The sequence below is a fragment of the Coregonus clupeaformis genome, unplaced genomic scaffold (genome assembly GCF_020615455.1).
Source record: "Coregonus clupeaformis isolate EN_2021a unplaced genomic scaffold, ASM2061545v1 scaf0395, whole genome shotgun sequence".
NCBI lineage: Eukaryota > Metazoa > Chordata > Actinopteri > Salmoniformes > Salmonidae > Coregonus > Coregonus clupeaformis.
In genome coordinates, this window is record NW_025533850.1 from 230598 (window position 1) to 244665 (window position 14068).

The 14068-nt window shown below is 40.8% G+C and overlaps 3 long non-coding RNA genes across 3 annotated transcripts; all 3 read right to left on the minus strand.

Annotated features, from left to right (window-relative positions):
- Positions 1–12691: 12691 nt before the first annotated feature.
- Positions 12692–13138, minus strand: LOC121571366. The gene is made up of 3 exons (XR_006658622.1): positions 13090–13138; positions 12890–12964; positions 12692–12755 (listed from the first exon to the last, which is right to left on the minus strand). It is a non-coding gene; the product is annotated as an uncharacterized LOC121571366 (long non-coding RNA).
- Positions 13139–13273: 135 nt separating this feature from the next.
- LOC123484651 lies at positions 13274–13772 on the minus strand. Its single transcript, XR_006658621.1, has 3 exons — positions 13700–13772; positions 13489–13539; positions 13274–13354 (listed from the first exon to the last, which is right to left on the minus strand). It is a non-coding gene; the product is annotated as an uncharacterized LOC123484651 (long non-coding RNA).
- Positions 13762–14065, minus strand: LOC121562513. Its single transcript, XR_006658620.1, has 3 exons — positions 14016–14065; positions 13883–13907; positions 13762–13797 (listed from the first exon to the last, which is right to left on the minus strand). It is a non-coding gene; the product is annotated as an uncharacterized LOC121562513 (long non-coding RNA).
- Positions 14066–14068: the final 3 nt, after the last annotated feature.

Sequence of the window (14068 nt, forward strand, 5' to 3'; positions counted from 1 at the left end):
GCATTACTGTACTCTCCTGATCCAGACTCACACCAGTACACTCCACTGTCCTTTTCAAGTGTGGACCTGATGGTACATGTGGACCCTGCTATTGATCCCCAGTTAGAGCCACACCCTGACTCCACTCCTCTCTCTCTGTATCTCTTCAGTCTCCATCTAGTAGAGTTCCCCTTCTCCTCACAGCTTAGTGAGAGAGACTTTGATGTAAAGTGTTGAGTTCTGTTGGGTCTTATTCTGAGGGACACTGAAGGATGCAGGTCTGACACAAAGAGAAAGACTCAAACTTATAGTTATATATACACATGAGGATGACTTAAATGTGGTTAAATGCAGTTTCAATGCAGTTAGTTACCTCCTGATCAGAGAAACTGAGGTTCACTGTAGAGTGTGTGATAAACTGGGTCTCCTCTCCCAGCTTTACTCACATAACCTCCTGTGTGATTAGGACCAGCAGGGATCAGTGTGTAGGAGTAGGACCTGTCCGATAGGGAGGGTAACCCAGGTCTATAGGGAACAGTTGGGTACCAGAAGAACCTCCAGCCTGTAGATGACTCTTTAACCCCACAGCTCAGAGTAACTGAGTCTCCAGGGTTCAGCCATTGAGGAGAGACACTCAGGACAGCTTGGGATTGATCTGTTATAAAGGAGATGACACAATTAAAATGTTTGTTCTTTAATTAAATCATTTTAGTATAAAATGTTTACCCATTTTGTTATCATGGTATTGTACCTTACCCCAAAATCAAACTATAGTTTAGTTCCATTATTGATCTCACTGTCTGCAATTTGACCTCATCCCTTTTGTATTTTTCTCACTATTCTGTCTCTTTCTCTTTGTTACAGATACAGGTATCCTGTATATTTTTGTGTTTTTCCTCTCCTTCTGCCCTAATCACAGGTGTCCTGTATGTTCCTGACTGGTGGTCGTTGGGGTGTCTGCTGATTGCTGAGGTGGACCAATCAGTGGACATTCCTCTGCATTGCACCACCTGTTTCTGGTTTTTCAATCACACATCCCATTGTTTAAAAGCCGGTCAGTTGTGTTTGTTGTTAGAGACTATTTTCCGTATGTGAGTATGGATACTGTGGTGTTTTGTGTACTCACTCATTTGCTGGTTACTCTGTTTGGTAACTTTGTGTGTTTCTGGGAAAAGGGGAATTTAAGCAAGTTGCCTTTAGGCATACATTACCAGTAGGAAGGAAACTGTCTAAAAACACTAGTTAGACCTGAGCGGACCACCCACTGTATTTTTGTATGATTAGCAGTAGCTTAGCGGTTCTTGAGGCAGGCAAGATCAGTTTAGGTTTTTTTTACACTATTGTCTCATTTCTTGGGTCCTGCTCAGCCCTTTTTCCCAAACCTTTACTGTGTGTTCAAAAATAAACCTTTTATGTTTGACGGTAGTTTATGGTTGTCGTGTAGCTTTTGTTCTCACTGTTTCATGTCACGATACTAATTTGCATGAATTATGTTACGGGTCTCTTGTCCATCCACCCTAGACGTTTAAAGCCACGGGGTTTGTAACACTCTTGCAATCCCATAAAAACAGACTTACCTAACACGGTCAATTGTAGAGCATTACTTGACTTGGAGTGTTTTAAGCCATTGCTTTTCTGAAGACCTTCACAGGTATATTGTCACGCCTTGGCCTCTAGAACTCTAGCTAGTTTGGTCAGGGTGTGAATATATTCTAGGTTTGTATTTCTATGTTTGGCCGGGTGTGGTTCCCAATCAGAGGCAGCGGTCGCTCGTTGTCTCTGATTGGGGATAATACTTAGGCAGCCAGTTTTCCTGCCTGTGTTGTGGGTTTTTGTTGTGTTCCTGTGTCAGGCTTGTGTGTTAGCCTTTGGACCGTCACGGTTAAGTTTTGGTTACTGTGTTGTGTGTTTATTCTTTAATAAACATGTTCGCCTTTCACGCTGCACCTTGGTCCGTCCCGGTAATTAAACGAACGTGACAGAAAAACCCACCACACATGGACCAATCAGCGTGCCCAGGAGGAGCAGAGGATGGACCTGACAGGAGATAAGAGAGGATCTGGCAAGAAAGATGGAGGCCCTGAAAGGGATCAGGGTTGAGAGACAGCCCCAATAAAAACATTTTGGGGGGCTAAAAGGGTGGTCGGGGAGCGACAGAGAGGAGCCTCGACCACTGCACTCGTGGGGGCTCAAGGAGGAGTCCTCACTGGAGGAGGACGGGGCGCGGAGTGTAAAGGACGGAGACAGTCCAAGACCTCCAGCGCTGTTTCCCAGTCCGGTACGCCCCGTACCTGCTCTCCGCACCAAGCCAGTGGTGCGTGTTCCCAGTCTGGCCCGGCCTGTTCCTGCTCTCCGCACCAAGCCGGTGGTGCGCGTCGCAACAACCATCTCTGCAGCACTCCACCAATCAGCCCTTTATGGTACTGGCCTGGTTTTCAGCGGCAGGGACTGGGAGACTAGTCAGGATCGAGTGAAAGATGATCGGAGCAAAGTACCGAGAGATCCTTGATGAAAACCTGTTCCAGATCGAAGGTTCACCTTCCAAAAGGACAATGACCCTAAGCACACAACAAAGACTACGCAGGAGTGGCTTCAGGACAAGTCTCTGAATGTCCTTGAGTGGCCCAGCCAGAGCCCGGACTTGAACCCGATCTAACATATCTGGAGAGACCTGAAAATAGCTGTGCAGCGACGCTCCCCATCCATCCTGACAGAGCTTGAGAGGATCCGCAGAGAAAAATGGGAGAACCTCCCAAATACAGGTGTGCCAAGCTTGTAGCGTCTTACCCAAGAAGACTTGAGGCTGTAATTGCTGCCAAAGGTGCTTCAACAAAGTACTGAGTAAAGGGTCTGAATAATTATGTAAATGTAATATTTCCGTTTTTTATTTTTAATAAATGTCTAAAAATGTCTAAACCTGTTTTTGCTTTGTCATTAAGGGGTATTGATGAGGAAAAAACAACAATATAATCAATTTTAGAATAAGGCTGTAACGTAACAAAATGTGAAAAAGTCAAGGGGTCTGAATACTTTCTGAATGCGCTGTACATGGTAGCAAACAGAGCAAGGTGTGCTCCATTCTGTCCCCACAGACAAGTTACTTTCTATACAAATACAGTCCTTCTGACAAACCACTCTATTTCCTATATGATGACAGTCTGCTTAGATCACACCTCTTCACCGTCACACAGAAAAACAGAGAGAGAAAAAGTCAAGAGAAATGTCAAAAGATTGTGAGAAAAAATAGTAGCAGTTGATAGCGTGTTTATATTCTGACCAACTTCTCCTTATGTTTGGCTACATGGTCTCACACTCGCTCCTTAGAGACCTGAATTGATGAGATCCGAGCTTGTGGTTTTATATCAGAATGTGTAGATGTTTGTTTTATGCTGCACCATGCACAGATAGATAGATAGATAGATAGATAGATAGATAGATAGATAGATAGATAGATAGATAGATAGATAGATAGATAGATAGATAGATAGATAGATAGATAGATAGATAGATAGATAGATAGATAGATAGATAGATAGATAGATAGATAGATAGATAGATAGATAGATAGATAGATAGATAGATAGATAGATAGATAGATAGATAGTGTAGGCCTCCCCTCAAACCTTTGCTCAGCTGTCAGGTGGCAAGCCTAGCCAGCTAACCTCAGTTGTTCCACAATGGAAATGGATATCTTCTGCCACCCCCTCAATTATGAGGAATACGTTTAGTTAGATACTGTCTACATAGATATGTTTGTTATTGTGTTGTTTATGGTTGTATTTCAATTTGTCTGTTTATGTGATGTGCCTCAGGGTTATTGTTCATGTACTGTATCGTGTTTTTGTGTGCGTTTTGTGTGTGTTGTGTGGTTTGTGTGTGTGTACATCAGTGGCAGAGCTAAGCGGAATTTATTACCACTGACCAGAGATGGGAGGAGTTTCAAAGCTGTAACTGGGGAACTGGATTTCCAGGTTAAAGTGTAGAGTTTAATTTTGCTTCAAATCATTACACGTTGAATACATGAATATATATATTTAAACGATTTACCTTTAAAAATATCTAAGTGGTTTGTTGTAGAGTGTAGAGTGAGACACTGCGTGAAGAAACAAGGTAAACATCTGGGGTTTCTTATCGCCCATCAGGACTGTAACTACTCCACATACTTGTGGATCACAATATTGAAGCTAATGTGGTCATTGGTCACATAGCAACAACATAACCCCTCAGTCTACTGGGTCTGCCCTCTTATTCCTTCCTCTCTCTATGTCATCATATTAGTACAGACATGGACCACTTCTGTATGGGTTCATATCAGTAGAAGTCCAATCTGTATGTGTTTTACAGAAGACTGACAGCACTATGGTGCCTAGAGATTTTGTTAAATGGGCTTTGATCGAATTAGAAAGGTACAGATGCTTAAAGAGAAACAGAAAAAAATAGAATCTGATGTCATGTTCATCTTTACACAACTTCCTCTTACTGTAAAATAAATGGACACAACACTGTGGTCTTTCTGTGGGTGGAAGAGAGAACTATTGTATATATCTGAGGAAGGAATTTTGTGGATAATAACATATTTGTGCAAAAAGTGAAGTCAATATTGCATATACCATACCTGGTCATGTTGACATTTTCAGTCCAATCTTTAATGTCACTAGGAGAGGTGTCAAAGGTTTGACTTCATGGCACATTTATCATTTGGTTTATGTTGTAGCTATTTGGAGGTCAACTGCATGTAGATGTTCTTGAGTTACAGCACAAACAAGGTAGGTCTGTCAACTGTTCAAAGTCATAACCCAAGAAAGTAGTGATCACAGTGATAGATTGAATGTAAAAGAGAAATGAATAAGTGAACTACAGAATATGTATGCTGAAAGAACATTGTCATTCTTCTCTCTGAAAAGGACGTAAATCCCTGCACACCTTTTCATGTGTACTTATCATCCCAGCAACTAGGTTTTCACCGGTTTTTGCATATGACTACAACCATTCTCTATTTGTCTCTCTCTGATCACAGAGGGAAAAGACAGCTTCACACAGTGCCTTCTTTCACAAACACACACTGCTAAAGATGAAGACAGCAAACCATGACCACTCAACTATGACAAACAAGTGCCCTAATGTAAAGTTCCTCAGTCTTTTAATTTAATTCACTGCGCTCTAGATAAAATCAAACTTAACCAACTGATTAATTAGCGTTATTATGCAAGTTGAGTGGACTTAAAAAGGACAAGAATTTGAGCCAATGTGTTAGTGTCTTCAATCAACAAACTCTGCTTGAAGTCAGTTGTATTTGAATAAGCTTGTTGAGTAAAATTACAAATTCCTGTTTGCTGAAAACAACTCAAAACCACGGCAATCATTACCATGATCATTATTCCAGCATGCTCTCTTGCAGGTTGATTTTCAGAATGGTTTGTCTCAATACCTGCGTATTTGCATGTACTTTAGAGAAATGTATGTTATCTATGTTTGTGTAGCATAAGATTAATCAACCAATCAAACTAATCCAATCTGTTAGTAGTTCGATTTATTTCACACATTACAGATATGGCTGTTCCAGTTTATATAATTTAGGCAGGCTCAGTAATCAATCTTCCCTACCCCAACAGTCATTCTGAATGCAGGTTGCGTGTGATTAAAAGTTCAAATAGTTGGATATCCTAACTCTGGCTGGATTCCAATAGGAATTACACATCGCTTTCCAAGCCAGCATAATGTGACTTGCAGGCTTGATGTGGTCTGTAAACCAGGAGTTTCAGACCAGTGTGTTAGGGTGTAACTAGGCCCTCAAAGGTTTTATGATATATGTAATGTGTTGTCATAATGAGTTTAATTTTAAAGATAACATTCACTTAGACACTCACTTGGTGAAGGCTACAGTACTGAAAACGATTCAATACAACAACCATGTCTCTGTGGCTAACAAATACAGTCATGGGAGGTAACTACAATGCACTCTAAATACAAGGCACTCAAGCTATGCAAAAAGGTAGAATATTTTTTTTATTCTGTGAACAGCATATTTTTTTTTTTTTAGAATTAACTGAATTCCATCTGGATATTGGGGCAGACATGCATGCCATTTTGGACATGCGGACAAATCAAATAAGACCAACAACAATCCACACGCAACCAAGGCTCTCCAGCATATACTCTGTGATTACAACCTCATTGATGCCTGGCAAGCACTTAATCCTAATGCAAAATAGTATACTTTCTACTCACAGGCATAAATCATTCTCACTATTCAATGTCATACTATTATCTACAACTCTTCTCTTTAATCAAGAAAATAGAAATTCGACATATGAGCTTGTTTGATCACCACTCCTACAACTGCATGTTACACATTTCAGAATCTCCTAATTGTAACTAGGCCCTCAAAGAAAGACATAAGGCCTTTTGATACACTGTATATATGAGAATCAACAAAGGGAGAAGATTACAGTCATGAAAAAGTAAGCAAATAGTGTAGGTCGTGATGAAATTAACCAGTAACATCTTGGCCTAACTACAGAATATTCACATGCAAGATGCAGAGGATGCAGAGTGTTCTATATCTATGAAAGGCCCAGCCTTTGACCACATCCTGTTCAGCTCACAGTACTTTCAGTTAGGGAGAGGTGGGGGGCTCTGGGCGTCCAAATGCGATCTTGTCATACAGATTCTGTGGCTACATGTGACAGATAATCAAGAAAAAACTGTTTCAGCATCAAGAAAGGTATAGACAATTATCAAAGTAGACTACATAGTCTTCCATTCAATAACAGACATTCAAATTCAATATTCAAATACAAATCAATAATATCATCTGAAGAACATTTCTAGATCCACCTGAAATTTAACTTTAAGTATAGTTAAGGGCCCTAAGCAGTACATATATGGGTTACTGCGGCCCCTGCAGTAGCACACTGCCACAGCTACAGTGAGGATCAGCACCACAGCGCCTCCTACTGATACTCTGATGTAGATGGTATACCATGCCAGCCCAGTCACATATTGTACAACACAAATGATTAGACTATACAATATGATAAAGACTAAATGGCTCTATATCATACACTTCCAATGTAATCACAAGCATTATATATTTTATTTGACAACATAAGCGTATAAGCACACTGAAAAGTGTATGGAAGGGATTATTATGATATCTAGGTACCTGGGGCGGTTTTGTCATTACCACCCTTTACTGTCGCTAAGGCAGTTTTCCAACTGACTAGGTTGGAGGCGTTGCACGTTACACTGATGTCTCCCTCTGCAGGAGAGAGAGAGAAGTGAATCTGCTGGGCGTCCCCGTACATCTCGTTGTCTCTCTCCCAGGTGTATGTAAGGTTGGAGTACAGGACATGTTGGACACCAGCCGCACCGTACAGGAGAGGTTGGCCAATAGCTTGATGTCTGTCTGGATCACCACCTTGGATATAGGCTCTGACCAACCAGGAGAGAGATAGAGACACATAATCAGTCTTCTAAATGTACCCTACCATAGCCATACCACCAGGAGAAAGACGACAGAGGATAAAACTTGATAATGTGATGGAAATGTATCAAAGCATGGTGAGTAAGGTCAGTATAAAACCAACAAATCTTCATTATAGTTTAAAGATCATCAGCCGTGGTCATGGATATAAATTAGAATGATATCAAAATAGGATGCAAAAAGGTGATAAAAGCCTACCGTGGACCTTCAGAGTGATGGTCCTACCGCCAATCTGACCTTTGTCCCCTTCGCCTGTAACTAGAAAATCCCCTGAGTCTTGCAGGTCAGTTCTCTGACCGTTAAACTAAAGTTTTTGTTGTTCATCTTTAGTCTCCCCTCGAACTGGGATCCAGGTGAATATACACCTTCTGAGTTGACTTCTACAATATCCTTTCCTCCATACTTCCACTACAATGATTTGAAATGTCCCCTCTCTAAGCCTGCCAGCAGCTCCACGGAGTCCCCCACTGTCTTGTTGATGAACAGAGGAACACCCACACCTGAAACACACAAATACACACGTTATTCTGACATCAATCAATGGTTGCATTCTATATTACAATGATCTTTTCACTGTATAATTATTAATGTAAGTATTGTGTAGCAAGTATTGTAATTACTCATTGTTACGTTGTAATATTTGTTACAGTGTGCCCACATGAATAATTAAACAATAATACACTGCAATGCAAAGTGTTACACAATCGATTAATAGATAATAATGGCTTGGATTTATACAGTGCTTTTCCAGGTTTCATTTATACTGTAAATTGCACTTTACATGTTTGCACTTTATATCTTCACGTATTTCAGTGTGTGGGTCCTATTTTACTTAATTAAAGTCCACTCCTCCCCCACATTCAGCAGAACAGGATGAGATGACAGGAAAAGAGAAGTGGGGGTGGATCTGATAACACCTCCTCAGCTCCCAAGTACAAATCACACTGTGGTTACTGTGTAATTACTCACCAGAAATGCATCATATACTGCATGGGCGACATTATAAATACATTATAAATACATTATATATACATGTCAGTCTGAAATAAGGTATTATAAATCCTTACACAAAAACAGCTCTGTCATGAATTAAGACAAAATAAAGTTCAGCTCAATGAAGTGTGGTATTTAGGGCATAACTGCAGTTATCCTAGTCCGACAGTTTATCTTATTATGTAATAGAAACAATCATTCCATACAGTCCCGTATTGCCTTAAATGTAATGAGTGACATGCATCTAGCACAGGGTCATAAGATCTCTTGCGTTCTAGAAGCACTGCAGAATCAATACATCATGATATGTTGCTGAATATAGGTATTATGTAGGTGTTATCACACAGTAATAAAGCAAACGTTTCGAGATATCCAACCAATCACTGATGACTAGGCATTCTACAGTCAACACACACCATGCAAATACCAACAATTAATTTAGAGAAAGCTAACGGTTTTCCTAGAGTTATCATGTAAGAAAGCACATGCAATAGATCCTGTGTGAGGATGATTCTACCTTTTGGTGTCACATTAGACTAAGGAGACCGTTGAAAAGACCCTAAGCAGCCAACTGACTAAAGTCAGTAAGTTATCCATTTAGGCAAGACAGAATGTATCCTGTTTGGTTCCGAAAACAAAGTGAGAAACTCTTCCAACTTCTCGGTCAAGTTTAATGGTGTAGCGGTGAAGGAAAAATGCTATGTTACATACATTGGGATGTGAACTGGACCAACACATGACATGCAAACTTATGGTTCTGAAGGTCATTGGGTAGGTTCACTCCAGGACAAAGTTCCTGGCAAGGTTGCCAAGTTCCTGTATACAGAGAGTATGAGGACCCTGGAAACATCTCTGATACGTTGCCACTATGGCTATGCTTCTATCTCATGGTTCAGTGGCGTATCACAAAATCTGAAGGACAAACTTCAAACGACCCAAAACAAACTAATGAGAATTATACTGAAGCTCAGCCATTGGGACGCAGGTTGGTCTTAATCATTTCAGGGAACTGAGCTGGCTTCCAGTTGATCTGGTGGTGGTGCAGATCAAAATGTTGATGGTTTTTAAAGTGAGACATGACCTTGCCCCCAGTTACCTGTCTGGTTAATTTAATTTTCAGTAGACTCTCATAACCATCACACCAGAGCTAATGTTGCCAATATCAGACTGCTGCACTGTAGGAGCATGGCTGGAAAAAGCTATCTCTCAAAAGAGAAAGAAAGAGAAAGAAAGAGAAAGAAAGAGAAAGAAAGAGAAAGAAAGAGAAAGAAAGAGAGAGCGAGAGAAAGAGGGGGAGAGAGAGCGAGCGAGAGAGGGGGGTTAGAGAGAGAGAGCGAGAGAGAGAGAAAACATGTGTGTGTGCATTTTCATCTAGGCTTCATATGTCTGGAGAAGTGTTTGTATGACCTCTTTTGCATGCTCATAGGTCAGTGTGGCTGAGGGATATGAAACACCTGCCAACTTTTTCAGAAGATATTGGGTCCCAGGTTTCTGACAAAGGCCCCACTTCTACGTTTCAGGTAACATCTTTTGGTGATGTCATTTCCAGTTTCTGTTTCTCAGGAGCAGTGACAATGACCTGGCTGCTGGCTGTCTGTCTGACCACATAGACATAAACACAGACACAGAAACCCCCTAACTGGAACAGTGACCTTCCAGACCATGCAGGGACACTGAAAATAGTCATACACCACTAATGTAATTATTCGGCATGACCTATCTTTAGGATGAGGAGGCAATATGGGAGAACTGGTAATCATGCATACGAAGGTTACTACCTGGAATTCAACACAGTAATATAAATATTCAATATTGTTTCCATGTAAATACCAGACCCTGGCCCATGAGTCTGAGCTTTGCTTACTTGGAAGATCCCTTTGCCATCATAGACTTGCATGTCCACATTTCAATATTAAAAGGAAGTGATACACAGTACCAGTACTGACCAGCTCCTCAGAACTCCTGCAGACAGGATATCAAATCATATCAAATCAAATTGTATTTGTCACATTAAATTTTACATTTTAGTCATTTAGAAGGCGCTCTTATCCAGAGCGACTTACAGTTAGTGAGTGCATACATTTTCACATGCACAAATACAACAGGTGTAGACCTTACTGTGAAATGCTTACTTACAAGCCGTTAACCAACAATGCAGTTCAAAAATAGAGTTAAGAAAATATTTACTAAATAAACTAAAGTAAAAAATAAAGTAACACTAGAAAATTATATAACAATAACAAGGAAATATACAGGGGGTACTGGTACCGAGTCAATGTGTGGGGGTACAGGTTAGTCAAGATAATTTGTACATTGTGAACATGCATAAATAATAAACAGCGAGTAGCAGCAGTGTAAAAATAAAGGGGGTGTCAATGTAAACAGTCCAGGTGGCCATTTGATCAATAGTTCAGCGGTCTTATGGCTTGGGGGTAGAAGCTGTTAAGGAGCCTTTAGGACCTAGACTTGGCGCTCTGGTACCGCTTGCCGTGTAGTAGCAGAGAGATCAGTCAATGACATGGATGACTGGAGTATTTGAAAATTCTTTGGGCCTTCCTCTGACACCGCCTAGTATATAGGTCCTGGATGGCAGGAAGGTTGGTCCCAGTGATGTACTGGGACGTACGCACTACCCTCTGTAACGCCTTACGGTTAGATGACAAGCAGTTGCCATACCAGGTGGTGATGCAACCGGTCAGGATGCTCTCGATGGTGCAGCTGTAGAACCTTTTGAGGATCTGGGGACCCCTGCCAAATCTTTTCAGTCTCCTGAGGGGGAAAAGGTGTTGTCGTGCCCTCTTCACAACTGTCTTGGTGTGTTTGGACCATGATAGTTCGTTGGTGATGTGGACACCAATGAATTTGAAACTCTCGACCCACTCCACTACAGCCCCGTCGATGCTAATGGGGGCCTGTTCGGCCATCCTTTTCCTACAGTCCACGATGAGCTCCTTTGTCTTGCTCAAATTGAGGGAGAGGTTGTTGTCCTGGCACCACACTGCCAGGTCTCTGACCTCCTCCCTATAGGCTGTCTCATCGTTGTCTGTGATCAGGCCTACCACTGTTGTGTCGTCAGCAAACTTAATGATGGTGTTGAGTCGTGCTTGGCCACGCAGTCGTGGGTGAACAAGGAGTACAGGAGAGGACTAATCATTTAGGAAGGTTACCTTCGCTTTCTTGGGCACAGGGACTATGGTGGTCTGTTTGAATATGACATCATAAAACTGAGAAGGCACACTTCCCCAAAAAGTCATTCTGAAAATCTCAATGGGTCTTCCACTGATGGGGTACGGCATTTTTACTTTAACTCACACATTTAGGAGCCTACCATCTATATTAGGCTGAAATTAGGTTTGACCAAAGCAGGTTATATGGAAAAGTTGATGATGATGACAATATCCATTTACTGTAAGAAAGCACTCATGTCATCTGGTGGATAAAAAATAGTTTATTAAAAAAGCACAATGCAAAGATATTTTAAAAGTACAGGTCATTAGAAGAAAATGTGAATAATACCTATAATATTTTGGAAATTCATATAGAAATATGTTATTGTGTCATCTGAATGACAGATATAATATATTAAAGATAAACCATTTTAACACATTTACAACAAAACAATAATACTCAATACACAATACAAGGCAGATAATTCCTGTAGCTGCAGATAAGATCCGTTATCACCTTATATTTTATATAAAGCTGTAACAGTCATACACAATTAAACCATGCTTAAGTAAAATATATCTGTTGGTAAATAAAATACGAAAAAAAATCCTTAAAGTACAAGGTGTTATTGTGTGTGTGTGTGTGTCTGTTTGCTTGTGTGCATTGAGCGTGCATAATCCATGTTCTCACGTATCCTTCCGCTCCTCCTCTGATGGTGTGTCCCTCCATTCTTCCATCCCTCCATCCTTCCACCCATCCATCCCTCCATTCTTCCATCCCTCCATCCTTCCACCCATCCACCCATCCATCCCTCCATCACCATCCTTCCATCCCTCCATTCCTCAATCCCTCCATCCCTCAATCCCTCCATCCCTCCATTCCTCCATCCCTGCCCCCCAAGGTCCTGCAACATATCACCACACAAAGTTGTTTAGGACATGCAGTCAAACAAACTCTTAAGAATCAAACAAAAATACATACTTTAAATACATACATTATCCTTCAGAGAAATAGTTCCATATTAGTATCATATTAAGTATCAATAGCACATGGCTATTAGTCTGACCTGGGGCTGTGACTGGCTTCACTTGAGAATAGACCGAATCTGCCTCAGGTGGGGTTTCTGTTTCTGTAAGGGGTGAGGATAAACATCAGAATAATAGAACAGTTATATACATAATAATATACAGCTAGTCAATATGGGGTCAAAGAGGTGTGAGGTTATGATAGGGGGAATATGGAAGGAGGGATTTCTAGTCTTACCTTTCTTCTTCTTGGCTTTGGCCTTCTGTTTAAGGTCAACCTCAGCATAGGTCACATCAACAGGTCCAGTTGCTGCTGAAAATTGAAATATCCAGTCAACAAATGATGGAATTAGCTTATTCCATATTCTGCATCTTCATTGAATTCCAAAATTGTACATATAGATTTCACTGACTGCCGACCTGTAGAATGGGTCTTACCTGTGGCCTTCCCTGTCTTGACCTCAGAATAGACTGGATTTTCTTTTGGTTCAGCTGGCTTTTCTAAGGAGGAGGAGGAGGAGGAAGAGGAGGAGGAGGAGAGAATTTGTAAGTTTGTATCAAATTTGATGAGTAAAAAACGCTGCTACATTTTGTATTAATTTATGTTACATTTAAGAATTACTTTTCTTTTTCTTGTCCAACATTTTGAGTTGAATCTGGGCGTACATCACATCACTTGGTCCAGCAGTAGCAGCAGCAGCATCTGAAACATACAGGTAATACACTAATATCTCTACTTAGTCTTAGTAAGCTAGTCATATTAAACACATGAAGAACAACTGCAACAACAACGCTATACTGTATTCATGCTAAACTTAACATAGAGAGTAACAGTACCATTGTCATTATTGTCTGAGGGAGTGATTGTATCGTAGATGTTAGCGCCACCTGTTGGTCAAAGAAGAGAGAGAAAGATTAATTGGTTGGTTATCCCTCAGATTGAATTAGGGACATAGAGTACAGTAACATGTTGTACACAAAGTGGATGGTGAAAAATCAGTGGATGAAGTTACAGAGAGAGGATAGTGATCTGGGCTGAGAGACTGACCATGCTGCAGACGTGTATACCCAGCATCAGGAGCCCGGCTCTGGGTAGATACTTAGTTCTGTTGGGGGTCCAGGTTGGTGCTGTGTGGCTGGGGGGGCCTACACGGAGAGAGATACTCATGAAACACACAGATGATATTTTACTGTATGAAAAGGAACGTAGTTGAAAGACAGATGTACTCACGAGAATATCCTGTTACAACAGGAACCTGTAATGAAAAATGCATATTATTATATCAGGACATTACTGTTTTGAACTTTTGTAATTAGACATTTTTCTCTTAAACAAGTTAAATGAGAATTGATAAAAGTCTCACCTTTGGCGTTTTTATATCGACACAGCAGTACCAGGAGAATGGCCAGTAAAACA